We start from the raw sequence: 17,503 nt of genomic DNA, 5'->3' as shown, positions 1-17,503 counted from the left end.
TACGGGCTTTTAACAACTTGTTAGTATCTTTACCAAACGCATTGGTCGTATTATTTGGCTTATTCATTTCTGTTCACGAGAACGATGTGATTTTATATCGTATTATTTATACGGGTTTTTATTTTATTATTTTTTATTTTTTGTCACGCTTATAAATCTAACAAACATTATTCGAGTAGCCAAAAATATGAGTAACCAAATTACAAACACTGTTCTCGTGTTTAAGATTTTGTATACAAGCTTTGAGAAATAATTATCATAAATCTGTGTTACTTATATGCAATCTATTATTTTATATCTCAATCGTACTAATAATTGTCATAAATTAATAGATAATATTATGTATACCTATAATACTAAGTTGGCTTTTAATAAATTAATGGTGTCTGATATACTGTGATTGCTCCTCTATTACAATTAAAATACGCATTTATTTTTTATTTTTAGTTTACACATTTTTTTTTTATAATTTCCCATGGTATTGTCACTTTATTCTGCATTTTAATTTAAGCGCATTTATGCGCTGTTTTCCTGATTCAAACTATTATCATTGCATGTACATACGTAATATTATAAATAAACTTTTATTGATCCCGTAAATGCGGCTTTACAGTCGACATAAAAGCTAAAAGGATTATTTTTATCTTTATATTCTTAATTCTTGTTCTATGGTATTTTACTAAATTTATAAAACAAAAAAAAATAAATTCAATTTTATAAGTTTACTTGTACAATCATATTATTATATTTATACAATTATATACCTATTGGACTTGTAGCAAATAGGTCCAATATAAGATACTATACTTATTACCTATATTATAGGCATTAATATTATATTCCACCTATTATATTATTAGTTTGCAGTTAAATTTTATTTCATTGCACCATACCTAAAAGTCGGCTGAAGTATATATGTTTTAAAAGACGACGACGTTGTTCCGTTATTGGATACCTACCCGTTTTGAGGCTTACATTCTATTTTTTTACTCTGCGAAACTATATGTTGAGTAAACAAGTGTGTTTGTGCCTTGTTGGCGAACATCAAGCTCTAATATACCCTGCAGGGACTACGGGTAATAAGCGGCGGATCTGATCTAATCAGAGTCCGCACGGTCTGCCGAAAAACAAACATAGTTCTCGTAATTCCAGTCACGTACGAATGGGAAGGCTGGCGTGCGAGTATTAAGCTATTTATCGTTTTCCACGACGACTTATAGTTAAGTTTTGCGTCGTTTGCGCATGATAATGTATACGAATTCTCCATTGTGATCGTTCGAATGAAATATTACAACTGTTTGAACTGAATAAGTTGTTCAGTTCGAGGCTAATATAAACGGCTGTTTTTGAAATCGACAATAATTTTCTTTTGGAATTCAATTTCAATGCTATCGCTTAACAGCGTGTAATTGAATTGTTGCGTTATGATTAGCGTTTATATTTAGATATTAGATACACGTATTGACGCTTATATTGGTTGCTGGTATACCTGTGTATGGTTAAATTGTAGTTTGATTATTAATTTGTCAAAATGAACCATATAACTCGTAAAATTGACTTTACAAGAGAACTGTAATGTTAATATATTAAGAGAAAAAAAGTTATGATCACTGATAAATGAAGATATCACATTATATAAATATATAATATTTATCGTATTAATACGTACACCATACGATGGTACCGGTAGGTCTCTGGTGTATGTGTAAATCATTATCGTGTTTAAAATAGATATACCTACCCTTATTTAGATAATATTATATTATCATGTGGGCTAATAACATGTGTTGTTAAGGCCTTAATTTAATAATAATAAAGATTTATGTATTATCATATTAAAAAAGAAAATATTTCAATAAAGTCACAATAATTTGTAAACCATTATTCTCTAAATGTGTAAGAAATAATAATTTTAAATTATTAAACGTATGTGTGTAAACCATGTATTATTACCCTGTGTATTTATGTGCTTTATGTGCTGGGGCTAATATTGACAGTGATACTTTTTGTTCGGACTCATTCCTCAGTAAATGTAAATGTCGTGCAATTCTTTTTACATTCGACATCAATAAGATACCAATATTATGTATTCAGCAATTTAAAAATGATTTTAAGAAGACCCAATAACAGTAAAATGTTAATAGGTATGTAATAATTGTTTTTATGTATTACCCACTTAAATGTTTATTTACTAAATAAAATCTTAAAAATTAAATTGTTTAATTTTTCTAAAAACAATGTATAGTCATGTCATTGTTATTGTTAAATTAATATTTTCAAGTATATTCTATATTGAAAATATAAATTAAAAAAAAAAAAAATCGATTTATTTTTTATTTAAATATTCTGATGTAAGTATCAATATACATAAATATAACATACCAGAATATTATCTTTATTTTAAATATTAATTCTTCATTATATAAGGACATAAGGTATTATAAGGTACTTGAGACTACAAATTCCATTAAAATCTTAACTATAATTAAGTGTAGTACTGTAGATTATAATACATTTTGGTATATATTGTATACATATTATTATTTATAATTTTAAATGTTCATAATAAGTACATAATAATATATTAATATGTATATGGTAGGTACAAATGGTTGACTTTATATCCGTGTCATGCATACCTATTAACATTTATAGGAAATCCTTCAATTCCATTAAATCCGTGGATTTACGCATTTATACTATTAGTTATAACTAGAGTCCGGAATTATATTTTGTTAAAACGTTTGAAATATGATGTTTATATGCAGCTAAAACTGATGAAATATTCCCAAAAATATTCGTAATATTCTCAAAATATTCTGAAAAATATTGATAGTACTATAACTAATAAGTAAAAAAAAAATGCAATATTGATTGTGATTATGAATTTATAATTTATCATTATTTATATAAGTATATCTTATGTTACATTATGCAATATATTAATATATAAAAAAAAAAATATCATATAATGTTTTTAAAAAATATATACAATAATATATTTTTCCAAATTTTCCGGAGCAAAGTTATTACGGCGATCCGTAATTATTGTCTTATATGTGCTGAATATCCTTTAATATAATCCAATATAACGGAAATATGCTAAAATATTCTATATTATGTACCATTAACTAAAATATTCTGAATTAAAATATGCACTAATATGCAAAAAAAGCTTTTTTTGACAGTTTCTACAGGTTATGAAATACAAACATTTTTTACTCCCATCAAACAGTATACGATTGCTAAAAATCCGGACTCTAGTTATAACGTATAAGATTTTTTTTGCCATTATATGACAAAGAATATAGTTAAGCATTTCAAAATAAAACTATTTAGATGTTAGTAGCAAACTTATCCAAATGAACTAAATAAACCTAAACATTTTAATTAGACTAGTGTAGGTACTCAGATACTGAAAAAAACGTTAATATCAAATTAAATAATAGAAACTGAGAAATTAGCCCCACTTTTACTATAGTATGTAAGAAATCACATACATATAATAGTACCTATGATATAAATATATTAAAGATGCTAATGATGTAATAATAAAAATAATAATATAAAGCCAATATTATTTCATCGTTCCCATTATTGGAATCTATAGAGAGGCGAAAATTGTACAGACTTACTATATTTTTAGCCACTATTTTAGATTAGCCTTTGCACAGTATGGTTTCTTCGTTTAAAATTCGAAAACTGTAATTAATAAAACATTCTAAGATTTGCGTTTTAATAAATTTATTTCACATATAGTTATTAGAAATTAATTGAATGATTGAAAATTGTCACATGAATAATTTTTCTTTATTATTATATACAATATAACCTACACGATTTGTAGGTAAAATTCATGTGTTATATTCTTATACTCTATTGATGATTTAAGCTTAGGAATTTTTAACATTTGAATATTTGGTTTTTTTTTCAATAGACAGTAGAGTCAAATAAAAATTTGAAGTGAAAGGTCCATTAATTCAAAATTACATTTTACACATTTGTGCATATTATTTTAAAGTTTTACTTTTTATAAAGCATTTACCTAAGCATTTAGGTATTAACGCATTATCTATCATTTAGTGTTTATACATTAACTATTCTGCAAAAGCAAAAACCATTCATAAAAGCGTAATTTAAAAATTAAATATACTTACAATTTATAATTATTACCTATATGTAAATATTGAGTGATTTTTTTAAAATTTTTATTCAAGGATCGGAATTTTGGATAACATTAATATAAAAGTGATATAGCTTTACAAATAATAATAATAACAATATAAATAAATAGAAATTAAAAATTTTAATAATTCAACAATATCTGTTTAACCTTATGGGTATTTTTTGTAAAACATTTGCTAATTTTTTGGTATGTATCTGTGTGTTTTATAGAACATATAAGTCCCTAAGCCTAATGATCACATATGATATAACTTTATTTAAGTTAGTACAATATAGTAAAAATATTAAGTAAGATTTACTATTATAATATTAATTTATGATATTTATAATAGTATTTAACTACCTATCTCAAAATTGTTTTAGAAGTAGGAATAATATATGTACAATGTACATTATTATAATATTTTAAACCTTTATATATATATATATATATATATTATTGAATCAGAATAATAATAATACATATTCACACAACCACGCGTATCAAAAAAAAATAATATAAAATCCTATTTAAAATGTAGTTCTTATAGTGTTATATATAAATTACATATTACTCATTTCTATTATTATTTAATACCTGATCCTTTAAATTAAAAAATTGTGGTAGGATCAGGGAAAATATTAGCATATTTTTCATTTGTATGTATAACATTGAACAGGTACCTACTATGATATACGTAAATACATTTAATAATGGTTATAGTACCTACTAAGAGCATTTTCAAAAAACATTAAAAATCGTTTAATTTTTATAAAAATATTAATCAATTACGTTCCGTTTTTATTTAATCAATAACATTAAGTTTATATTTGAAATAACTCTTACTAACACAATATTATGTTTCCAATTATGTAATAAGACCCATAACTATTTTACGACCTTTGAGGATCCTATAAGAAATGTCAGCATCATAAGTCTATAACAGGTTATTTATAAATGAAGGCGTGATACTATAATATTCGCTTGATGTATATAAAACAATTCAATATAAAAACGATTCGTGATCGGCAGAAAAAAAGAAGTCTCATTACGAAGCCGCCATTTTGAAATGATGATACGTAACTTGGCACTGAGCTCAAGAAACAAAATAAAATCTAACGAAGCGTTACATAATTTGATTTTAACCTACGCCTCCCTTGCTTTGTGTAACCAGAGGGAAAAACAATTTTCCCACCACACTATATATATGTAAAAGCTTACTACTCATATTTTCATTTACGCTACAGTTATTTTCAGTAACGTGGTCGCGTAGATATCCAGAATTTTTTTTTGTGCAAGTTCAAATATTTCTATTCGTCCTAAAAAAAAAAATAGTATCACTGTTATTCATATATTTAGACATATATTTTATTTCGAGTTGATTATATAATCCGATAGTAGGGTGGCCGGAGGGCTGAATATTTGTGGTTATATATATTAGATAAAAATATACAAAACTCAATTACGAGACTTAAAAAGGTGAAATAAAATTAGGTTATCGTTCTACTGTACAGTATATATGTGTTAAGTGTATATCTCATCACTGAGTAAGTCACTGTAATGTACCTATGTGTTAAATTTGAATTATAAGTCATCGCACACAAAAAACAGTTCTGAGCGAATATTGTCTGTCATCTTATATCGGCTACATAGCCTACATCACCAATATTTCATAATATGTTTTTTTATATAACTATATTAAATTATTTTATTTTACTGTTAGTATTACACTATTACGGTAGGATGATTTAATTTTTGCCAAAAATAAGATTGTATTTATTATACTATTAATATTTAATCCTTTAATAGTATAATATAATATATTTATACATTATTATACAATTGTTATTAACTTTTGTGTATTAATGATTGAAAGTTGAAAAAAAGTTCGATCTTCAACTTAAAATAAAATAGACAATTAAAACTACATAGATAGTTGATAATTTTGTGAGGTTAAAATATATTTTTATTATAATAGGATGATAGACGTTTCCACTCGGAATCGTTTTTCACGTGCAATTATTTATCATATATCATATTTAAATTTGGCATCTCCATTACAGTGACCGACTCAATAACGAAGTACCTATACTCGATTTCCTACTGTGTACAGCAGAACGGTTAGCTACTTTTTTATGGATTCTGAGCGAAGCGATGAATGTATTGATTTTACAATAATGTGTTTTTTTATGCATGTTTAAGGGTGGTTTTGGATAAACAATTGAATCTAGTTTGTACTTTAGATAGGTTAAAATTAAAAATTCCAGTATTTTTTTTTTTAATCGGAATAAACAAAATTTAAATTAAGAAAAACATGAATTTTTACGCAAATCCAATTTCTGACAAAATAGATTTTGGTTTTTTGGTGTAACATAAGAATAAATGTAACCGTAGATATTTGACATTATTCATCAAATATTTACATTAATATTTTCTATATATTACGTTCAAATTTCTAAAATATTTCAATTGTTTTTGATATATTTATAAACATGAGAAATTTTTAATTTATTTTAGTTTTTTTCTTCTTAAAATGACGATTAAAAATTATTCTCTAAGTAGAAATACATATTAACACAAATTTTTCAACTAAAAATATCGAAAATCTATAATCACAATATTTTTTTATAAGCGTTTAAAGTTTAGAATTTTAACAAAATTCGTCAATGACTCAAAAATGTACAAATTATTTTGTTGTTAGAAATTTATAAAAATGTTTGTTTTTAAACTTAAGATTTGAAATCGTTATTATAAAAGGGGTTTTTTATAACCGTTTGAAGTTAAAATTTTTATGACAGCGAATACTACCCTGTATAATAACTATTCCATTCCAAACAATTTTTGTTGTAATCCAAAAACGAATTATCGTAGATACTTAAATTTTTCACAAAATTTTTATATTATAACTTTCTATACTATCTCTATAGTATAATTCATAATATTTTGATTCGTTTTTAGTTTTTTTTAGGTATGAGATTTATTTTTTAGATATTTATCTAAAAATGACTATAAAAAATTGTTCACTGGGCAAAAATTATTGAAACATTTTTAATGACGTCCTACATAAGTTGCTCTTATATTTGTGCAAAAAAATTTAAATATACATAACCACAATTTTTTAATATGCAATAAATTAATTGAAATTTGACAAAATTACTTATTTAAACGATAAATAACGATGTTGATTGTCTTTTTATAATTTAAAATTATTATTCGTCAGCTCATCGCTCGTGTAAACTTACGTTTACGTTTAGTTAATTAATATGAATTTTACTATACGTAATGAACATTTTAAATTTATTTTAAAATATGATATATATATATTATGCACTTTATATTACTTTTACTATTTTACGGTATTTATAGAGAGATGTTATTACATTTTGAGTTATATAAATTGATATAATATGGTATAAATGTATATTATTATAATTAATTATTATCATAACAATATAACAAATGTAATATTTTTGGAAAAACTGTATCAATCTTAAACCTATCACAATGTCAAAATTAAAATAAATGACTTAATAATAGCTATATAAAAAAAAATCATAAGACATACTTAGTAAAAAAGTCTGACTGATAGTCTCCGTTCAGAATTGTTTTTCATATGCAATAATATTTCACTGAATTTAAATTTAACACACACACAAAACAATGGAACACTCCATCCCTTATATACAACAAAATGGTACCTAATTGGCAATTACCTACCTTTTTTATTTTGATTTAGTATGATTGTGACATACATTTTTCATCTAATATTTTACTCGTGTATTAGTATGTTCCAAAAATAATCAAATGTTCAAAATATTTTGGTTCTTTTGTGCTATTTATAAGCATTTGAAATTCATAACTTTCTTTGTATAATACAAATATAAATATAATAACAAAAACCTTGTATTACATTTTAAAGATTTTTAAACCAAGCATTACTATTTATCAACATTTATAAAACCAAAATTCAAAAAAAAATTCAAAAATTTCAAATGACTAGGAACATATTAAAATTAGTCTAAATATTTTTAAAAATTCATTATTTATAAGAAATGATAATTAAAATATAAGTTGATTATTACAAGTTAATATTTTTTTAACTACAATATAAAAATAATTTTATTGTGAGGAAAAATCGTTTTTTTAAGTATAAATATTCAATGTCATCAACAATCATTCATTGAATTTAAAAAAAAATTGAACTTGAGACATTTTATGAATTGTTATATTCGTACACAAAATACCTCATTTATATTAACACATATTATTAGAAATAATCCCCAAAGTTGAAGATTGATGCATTTTTACTACTCCAAAAGTGATACAATAGATACACAACAAATATATATTATATATATTAATGCCACCTATTTAAATGATATTTTATTAGAATGATAACATTTGAAAATCAATGTATATCCAATAATAAAAAATAAAAATATTATACATTATGTTATGTTACATACAGTGACGTAAATTGAGTGCTGCAAGTGCAGCACTTACACCGCCAGAAAATCGTTGAAATATATAATAATATATATAAACAGATAAAAAATTGTAAATTTCGTGCATGTAATAGGCATTATCAATTAAATTATTATTCTATTTACCTATCCCTATTTACGCCACTGGTTACATAACAATATATAATTTATGTGTTGAAAACGATCATATTATAATCATTTGCTAAAAATAATAACAAGTTTCTATGATTATTATTTTTTGAGTTAGATTTAATTAGATTTTGTTTTTTGCCTAAAAACAAAATCGATATTGTCAAAAACTAGATTTGCGTAAAAATTCACGTTTTTCCTTAAATTTGTTTGTTTTTCTCGATTATTTCAAATATGATTTAGGTAATTTAATTTTTACCTTTCCAAAGTACAAATTAGATCCAATTCGATGTCCAAAAATCAAACCATTTTTCGACTACTTATCGGAAAGAAACACATATCATTAATGTACACACATACATTGCTCCGAATTTAAAAACTTCTAGTCACAGCTCGGTTCAATCTTTAGGTAATATTAAAATAATTTAAAAATACATATTTAATAAATAATATTAATTTAATATTTCAATATAGGAAGGTACATTACCAGGCATATTTAGATTAAATCCACTCTAAAAATCGAACTAGTATTCGAACTTTCATTATTACCTACTCAATGATGTTATTATACATTCCAAACCAACTATACCTACTGCAGATATTACTTTCTTGATTTTTAATCAAGTAAGCATGGTAATTGAAATGAAAAAGTCTGAATTTTTAAAACTTAAAGAATTTTTGTTAAATAGGAAAATGATAAAAATGTAACTTAGTTGTAATGAATAGCAGATAATTAACCTAGCTTTAATATAAAATATTAATGAGAGAGATCCGATATCACACCCAAACGGTATAACGATAGAATCCACAAAAATGACGGCGCGAACAGTCCCAAAATTTCTATTTTTTTAACTTTTCTCCAAAACTATTATAGCTAAAAAGTTAGTTGATAGCTCATTAAAAAAGGATTATCAAGTAGATACAAAATGTAAAATTAAAAATCTTCAAAAAAGTCATTTAATTTTTCACAGTTAAAAAAATAGTTATTTTTTCCTATATTTTCATTTAGCGTGGAAGATTACCGAAACTGGAGAACGGATTTTGTTATTTGGGGTCTTATTAAATTCACATTGGCTAGAAGTGCAGTGAAGATTTTCAGAACTTTATCTTCAATTGTTAACTCACTATAAAGCTATAATGCTAAAAACATAAAAAAAACGCACAATATAATGTGTTTTATTTTTTTTTTTTTTTGAAGCTCTGTAGTGAATTGACTATAAAAAATCTTCACTGAACTTCTCCTAGCCAATGTGAATCTAACAAGACCCGAAACAACAAAATCCGGTTTCCGGTTTCAGAGATTGATCTCACTAAATGAAAATGAAAATAAAATAAATTATAAATACATTTTGCACACAATTAATAATTTTTTAAAAATTGAAAATCAAGAAAGTTTACATGCCGAACTCTGACTTGACAAGCGTTTTTTCTTTAGTAATTGAAACGGATTAATTAATACACAATGTTGATAATAATTTTAAAATAAATATGAAAACAATATTGTAAATAGCTTAAGATAGGTAAATATTATAAGTTATAGGTACCTAATATAGTATTATATTTAAAGATAAAATTGATTTGTAAAAAACGACACTACGTAGATTGAATATTTTTAAAATTGTCACATTTTAACACATGATTAAACGCCACGCTGATATATTTGTGTATAATTTATTTCGAATATAACAAAAGATATAATGAATAAATTAATATAAAAAAAATATTGGTACCTATAGTAAGTATTCGTCTACTGAAGGATAACTTATTTCTAAATAAATCAAAAGATAAATCAAGTAGGTACTAACAATGAGAAAAATAACTAATTCCAATTACTCACTAAGATGATTAATATGTTATAAATAGGTATGTAATAGGCACTCGTATAATTAATTAAAAAAATATCCACTATAACTATATTATATATTTAACTAAGGTAAGTACTAATAATCGCCAGGATAGTTAAGTACTTGATTATGATTGCTTTATGCTTATCGACTTTATATTGGTTAAAAATATATTTTTTTCCCGGCCGCGACATGTGAATATTATAATACAATTGTAGATATATGTATTCAATGATTTTTTTATTTTTACGTTGGATATATTAACTGATAATACAACATATGATGTTTCCAAACAAAATTTAATCTCGTTAGGAGTTGTGTGCGAACAGACTGAGTGATAGTTTTATTGTGCGTGGCGAGAATGTGAGGAGCCAAGCTGCTGTTACCAATCACCGTAATCTAATCACGTGCGAATACAAAAGTCACATATGGGAAATTGTTGTTTGGCAAACCTTATACTGTTAGTGTTAGATAAAATGATACAATTTGTGAGTATATATATATATATATGTATATACATGTTTTTTATTACTTCTTGTTAACATTATATGTTGTATCTACCTACCTAGATCTGTATTTATTTCAATCAGATTTTGGTATTTGAAGATTTGTTGGCATTATTTTATTTTACTATTTTTACACGATACTTTAAAACTTCAAGTGATCCATGTGTTGAAGAATAAATTACTTACATGGGAGCAGTGGCGTAGCCAAGATTTTTTTTCTGGGAGGGCTGATTAATTTTTATAAAGTACAATTTAAGATTTTTGTAGCGATTTTCAAATTTAAAAAAAAATTTAACAATTTCAGTAAATTAAATAATTTTGGTTTGTTATATAATTATTATAATATATTGTCTATAATTATTAGGGCTGGGATTTTAATGCCTTAAGAAATTTCAAAAAATGCAAAAATGACTTAAAAATCTAAAAAAATTCACTAAAATAATGCATTTTAATAATATTAATTATAGCTTAAAAATTGGAAAATAGTTTAAATTATACTTCAGTAATATATATTTTTTTGTTTATTATGCGTTGGTACTTGTTTATTTTTTTTATGCTTCTGTTTTCTTAATTATTTATTTTAAAATAATAATTTAAAAAAAAATACCTTTGTATGTATGTATAAAAATAATAATTCAAAATAAGTGTATAACGGTGATAATTTTTGGGGAAAAGCCTAGCTATGATGAAATATGTGAATATATGAAAATATTTATAATATATTATTCGTACCGTCAGCAGTTTGCCGAAAGTGTCTTGTGAATCGCAACAATTTTCGTTCATTTTACAAAGAAATTGTAAAAAATGCTCTAAAAACCAAGAAAATGCACTAAAAACATCCTAAAAAACATTTAAGGTTAATTTAGTCAAAAAATGCAAAATAAAAAATATTTTAAAATAATCAGTATCACCCAAAACACATTTTATATTTACGGATCAACGTTTCAAAACATCAGAAGAAAAGATGCCTTTGTATCAAAATCCCAGCCCTAATAATTATATTAGATAAAGCCACTTATTTTACCATCAATAAATAAGGATTGTATCATGTCAATATTTTAAAAAAGTGGGTATCGCTCTGCTGTATATTAGAGATGGAGAGTAGGTCATTGGTCTCTATAATAGATGTGTTAAATTTGAATGCAATAACAGGCATAATTGTATACGAAAAACGATTCTGAACGGAGATGATTTGTTAGTCATTGGTAATTAGTAGGATATATTATATTATTACCTATATTTAAATTGTAATATATCATTATTTTACGTGATTTCGAAAAAAATTTTTATTTCATACGCTCATAACATTTTTTTCATATTGACTTTGGAATTTTTTTTTACAGTTACTTGAAGGAAAACTTATGGATAACCTGGGTTTTTTAACCTTAGGTATAAATCACAAAAATTTTATAAATTTTCAACTTTAAAATTCCTTGAAAATTTTCGCGTTTTTGAATAAATGTCGTAAATTTTTGAACTTTAAATGCTTATAAACAAAAATTGTGACTAACAACTTTTGATTTTTTTTTACTACAATAAGTACAATTTATAATAAACCTTCTAATACATTTTAAAGATTTTTTGGATAGCCAAATTTTTTTTATCGGCATTTTAAGAAAAAAAATTTTAAAAAGTCGAAAAATTCAATTGTCTATAAATAATTTAAAAAAAAGTCAAAATATTTTGAAAATTTAATTGTAAATAGATAACTATAATATAAACATTTGGTGAAAATGTCAAGTATTCACAATGATTTGTTTTTGAGTTACAGCAAAATCAAAATATCGATTTTGAGGAAAAGTGGTTATGCGTAAAAATTTCCGTTTTCCCGTTATTTTTTCAGGGTATTTTCCGACGCTTTAAAAAATTACTGGAACTTTTACTTTTGACCCCCAAAAGTACCAACTAGATGAATTTTCCTTTTCAAAGAGGGGCTGAAGTCGAAAATCGAAGTATTATTACTACTCCAAAACGTGATGACAGACACAAAAAAAAAAAAAAAATACATCATTGTAAAATCAATACATTCATCACTCCGTTCAGAATAGGTCACTATAATGAATGTGTTAAATTTGAATGCAATCGTTGACCGTTGTATACGAAAAACGATTCTGAACATAGATGATTTGTAAGTCTAGGATGTATTATATTATTACCTAGGTATATTTAAACTGTAATACATTTTTTTTTGATAAGTAATTTATTTTTCTCAACTATACTGATTAAAGTTTTAAGTTTCTGCGACTTATACTTTTTGAATAACAACACATATTTTAAATCGTTTTAGGATATATCGTTATTTTACGTTATATCGTAAAAATTTAAATTTTATACACTTATAGAATGTTTTCTATATTGATGCTAGGGATTTTTTTTTTTTAAATTGTGACTTACAATTTTTAATTATTTTTTTACTACGATGAGTATAACTAATTATAAACCTTCTATTAAATTTTAAAGATTGTTTGGTATGCCAATTTTTTTTATCGGCATTTAAAAAAAAAAAATGTAGGAATATCGAAAATTTCAATTGTTAATAATAGCTTTAAAAAGTCAAAATATTTTAATATTCGTAAATAGATAACGCTAACATAAACTTTTGGTGAAAATTTCAATCATTTACAATCGTTATTGAGTAATGGTAAAATAAAAAAATCGGTTATCAAAAACTGCTTATGCGTAAAAATTCCCGTTTTTCCGTTATTTTTTTTGGGATTTTCCTGACGCTTTTGAAAACTACAGGACATTTTTTACTTGTGACCCCCAAAGTACCAACTAGATTCAAATGAGGCTGAAGTCAAAAATCAAAGCATTATTACTACTCCAAAATGTGATGAAAAACACAAAAAACGCACATCATTGTAAAATCAATACATTCATCACTCCGTTTAGAATCTAAAATGGATTGATAATGTTTTTATAAATTGATATTTATATATATTTAAAATATACTTAGAAAATTGACAGGTCCTTACCCCTTTGTTCATACAAAAATATTTTTGTGATATTACTTTTAAATATGATAAAAGCAAATTATCAGCAAGAATATTTATAAATTTAAACACTATATAATTTTGTTTTCTATATGAATACATTTTATTTTGCTAAGTATTGTATATTGGGTAATTTTTTTATATTATAATGCAAGTTTAAAAAATATAATTTTTTTAATTATTATGTAAGAACTTGTGTATTATAGTGTTTTATAAGCAAAGGTAAAATGTTAAAAGCAATGGTGTTCAACTTAAATTATTTTATTTTTATAAAGATGTTTAAAATGTTGATGAAATCATGAACATTTGCAAATTATTTTGTAGTTAAAATTTATAAAATGTTCAATTTTTATTTTAAGACTTGAAAATGTAAAACATGATTTCTCATAAATAGCTCTTACAAAAATCTAAAAAATAATATATATGTTCAATTATTTTTATAGATATTTGAAGTAATAGTATACATTTTGATAAAAAAAAACTACAGCTTTAGTTATTTCATTGTAATTTATATTTTTTATATATTTTATATTTTATTTATTATAAGTATATTTCACTATGCTTATGCAATGCTATTTTCAAATTGTTTTTATTAATTTCAAGCTATTACCTATTGGCTATTTATACCATTAATCTATAAACTATAAGTAGTCAATATCTATTGACTCAAAAGTAATAACAATAATATAATAAATGCAATGTTTTGGCAATAATTAATCTAATCTACTGTATTATTTCTTTGTTAGTAATACGGTAGGCTGAAGGATGAATTAATTTTTGCCAAAAACAAATAACAATTTTAATATATTTATTATTAAATATTAACTGTTAATAAGTATAGGTAACTATTAACTTATAAGTCAATACCTACGTACTACAGAACAGTATGAATTGATTCATAGTAAAATTAAAAATAAGTAGATAGGTATCTATAACTTAAGTACTATTAATATCTCTATAAATTATAATATGAATTGTGTATAATATGTATATATAGTACAACTTGTCAAAAATATTGTTAAAATGGCATTTATAGGTATAGAAAATGATAACTAAATCAAAAAAATCAAAGCCGTAATTAAAAACAAATTTTGAGAGAGGGGTCCAAATTTTTTTTTATATTAATACCGAATACTTCTATCTCATTAGGCACTTAAATAAAAGCCATGAATAATTATTTTAACAGTGTAATTCTATCTAAAAAAAAAAAAAAATACAGGCACTTTGAGAACTAATCCAAAAGAATTTGTAAAGAAAAAAAAACAGTTAAGAAACATTATTTATGTTTAAAAATGGAAAGACAAAAAGTATGTTCTTTGTTTAACAACCAAATACTAACTAAAAAGAATCTCCATAAAAATAAATTGGTATAGGCCAAAACCAGTTTAAATAGCTCAATTTAATGATTCTATATGTGGTTTGATCATGTAGATCAAATGATGAGTTATTAATATTATCCTCGCAAGTTGGGTAAGTTGTAGTATAAAAAAGTAAAATTCCACTTATTATATATATATTAAAGTATGAAACAGATTTTATATTTATAAAAAAACATTCGGGATGTACAGATTTTAGATTCAAAAAGTTTAAGTATTCACTTTTAAAATATTTGATTCAGATGACATATAACACAAAATATCACAATGCATTTGATATTCACAAGAAGGAACCGAAAAACTCCACACAAATAATATTTGTGAATACCACTATTAAGAATCTATACCATTACAACTTGGCTATAAAAGGAAAAAATACTTTGAAAGCTGTACATAATGTTATATAAAAATAAAGAGAAAACATAAACGTGCATAACAGTGCAAGATGTGTTATGTACCTCTGTGCTTACTCTACTTCAAAGAATACCATGCTAATTTACCATGCAATTATGTTAAAATATTCTAACATTTTATCACATTTTTTTTTTTAAATGAAATAATTCATAAGTTTATTTTTATTTTACCTATAAAAATATGCTGCATTGCATGTATCAAAAAAATTTAAAAAAATTATTTCTTATAATATTTTATTCATTTTTTTTTTATGATAAAAATTAAAAGATGTTTGAATTAGTTATGTACGATGAATAAAATAAATTTAAATATAATAGTAACAATAGGAGTAGATTATAATAATTGCAACTGATAATAGAAATTATTATTATTAAGTTACCTGAATATATTACTGCTAGCCATTTCATAAATTTGACATATATATTATTATATCAAAAAAATATGTAAAATATTAGTAGGTACTAGCTACTATAGCGGTAATGAACAATGAAAACAATTTAGAATAATAGGAAAATATATGACTATATAGTATATACAGACCTATTAAAAATAGAAGACAAATCATTAATATAAATAATGTAAATAAAAGGAGTCCAAGATGGAAAGATGTGAACTTTGGAGTACTCCAGAACTATGCAAGTTTTAAAAATATTTGTTCAAATCCAACAACAACAGCAACATTTAATAATTGACAACATATTTTATTATTTGCTGCAATTAATGCACCACCACCATGCAATTAAGATTCTACAAGTTAAATTTCAATTATCTCTTTATAAATTATATTTTGTAAAACTAATTTCCTCATCAAGTACATTATTAATTAACCAATTTTCATTTAAAAAAATTATATCGTAATAAACAATTGATAAAGTATTACGTAAAAAAGGAATTATTACCAGAATACCAAGCATATTCTGGTAAAAAATATTGATTATAAAAAATAATTTAAAGAATTAAAATCACAAGTATTAGGTCGATTATTCTTGAAACCGATTTTCGATTAATCTTATATTATACAAACTTAACAATTTAAATGTACTTCTCCATTATTTCTTTGAAATTTTAATTCATCAGAAATTTTTTTTGGAAAAGTATACAGTCAGAACTGATATAAAAGATAGAAGGAGATTGTAATGATAATCTTTTTTTTCTTTGATTTTAAAATATACAATAACATCGACTGTTGAAGAAAATATAGCCTTCATCAGATAGTTTTTATTTTGGTCCAATAGTCATGTTCATTTCAAAGTATGAAATCTTTAGAATGATGTGATCCAAAATTGTAGGTTTTTGAGTTTTAAGATCATTAACTTAAATTAATGGATTATTAATTAAATGTTTTAATTTGGAGATATCACATTGATCATTATTACAAGATTTGCAAATACATTTTAGATGACGATTTTTCAAAGTGACACATTTAAGTTCACTCACAGTTAGACCTGAACATTTATTGTGAATTAATTACTTACAACCATCATAAATTGATAGGCGAATTAAGCTTAACAAATAGGTACAAGATTAAATTTGTAATGAATATTACTTAATGATATTGTTGTATATAAATCCGTGAATTAAAATTTAATTAG

Source organism: Rhopalosiphum maidis, chromosome 3, assembly GCF_003676215.2.
Source record: "Rhopalosiphum maidis isolate BTI-1 chromosome 3, ASM367621v3, whole genome shotgun sequence".
NCBI lineage: Eukaryota > Metazoa > Arthropoda > Insecta > Hemiptera > Aphididae > Rhopalosiphum > Rhopalosiphum maidis.
This window is presented reverse-complemented; position numbering follows the sequence as displayed.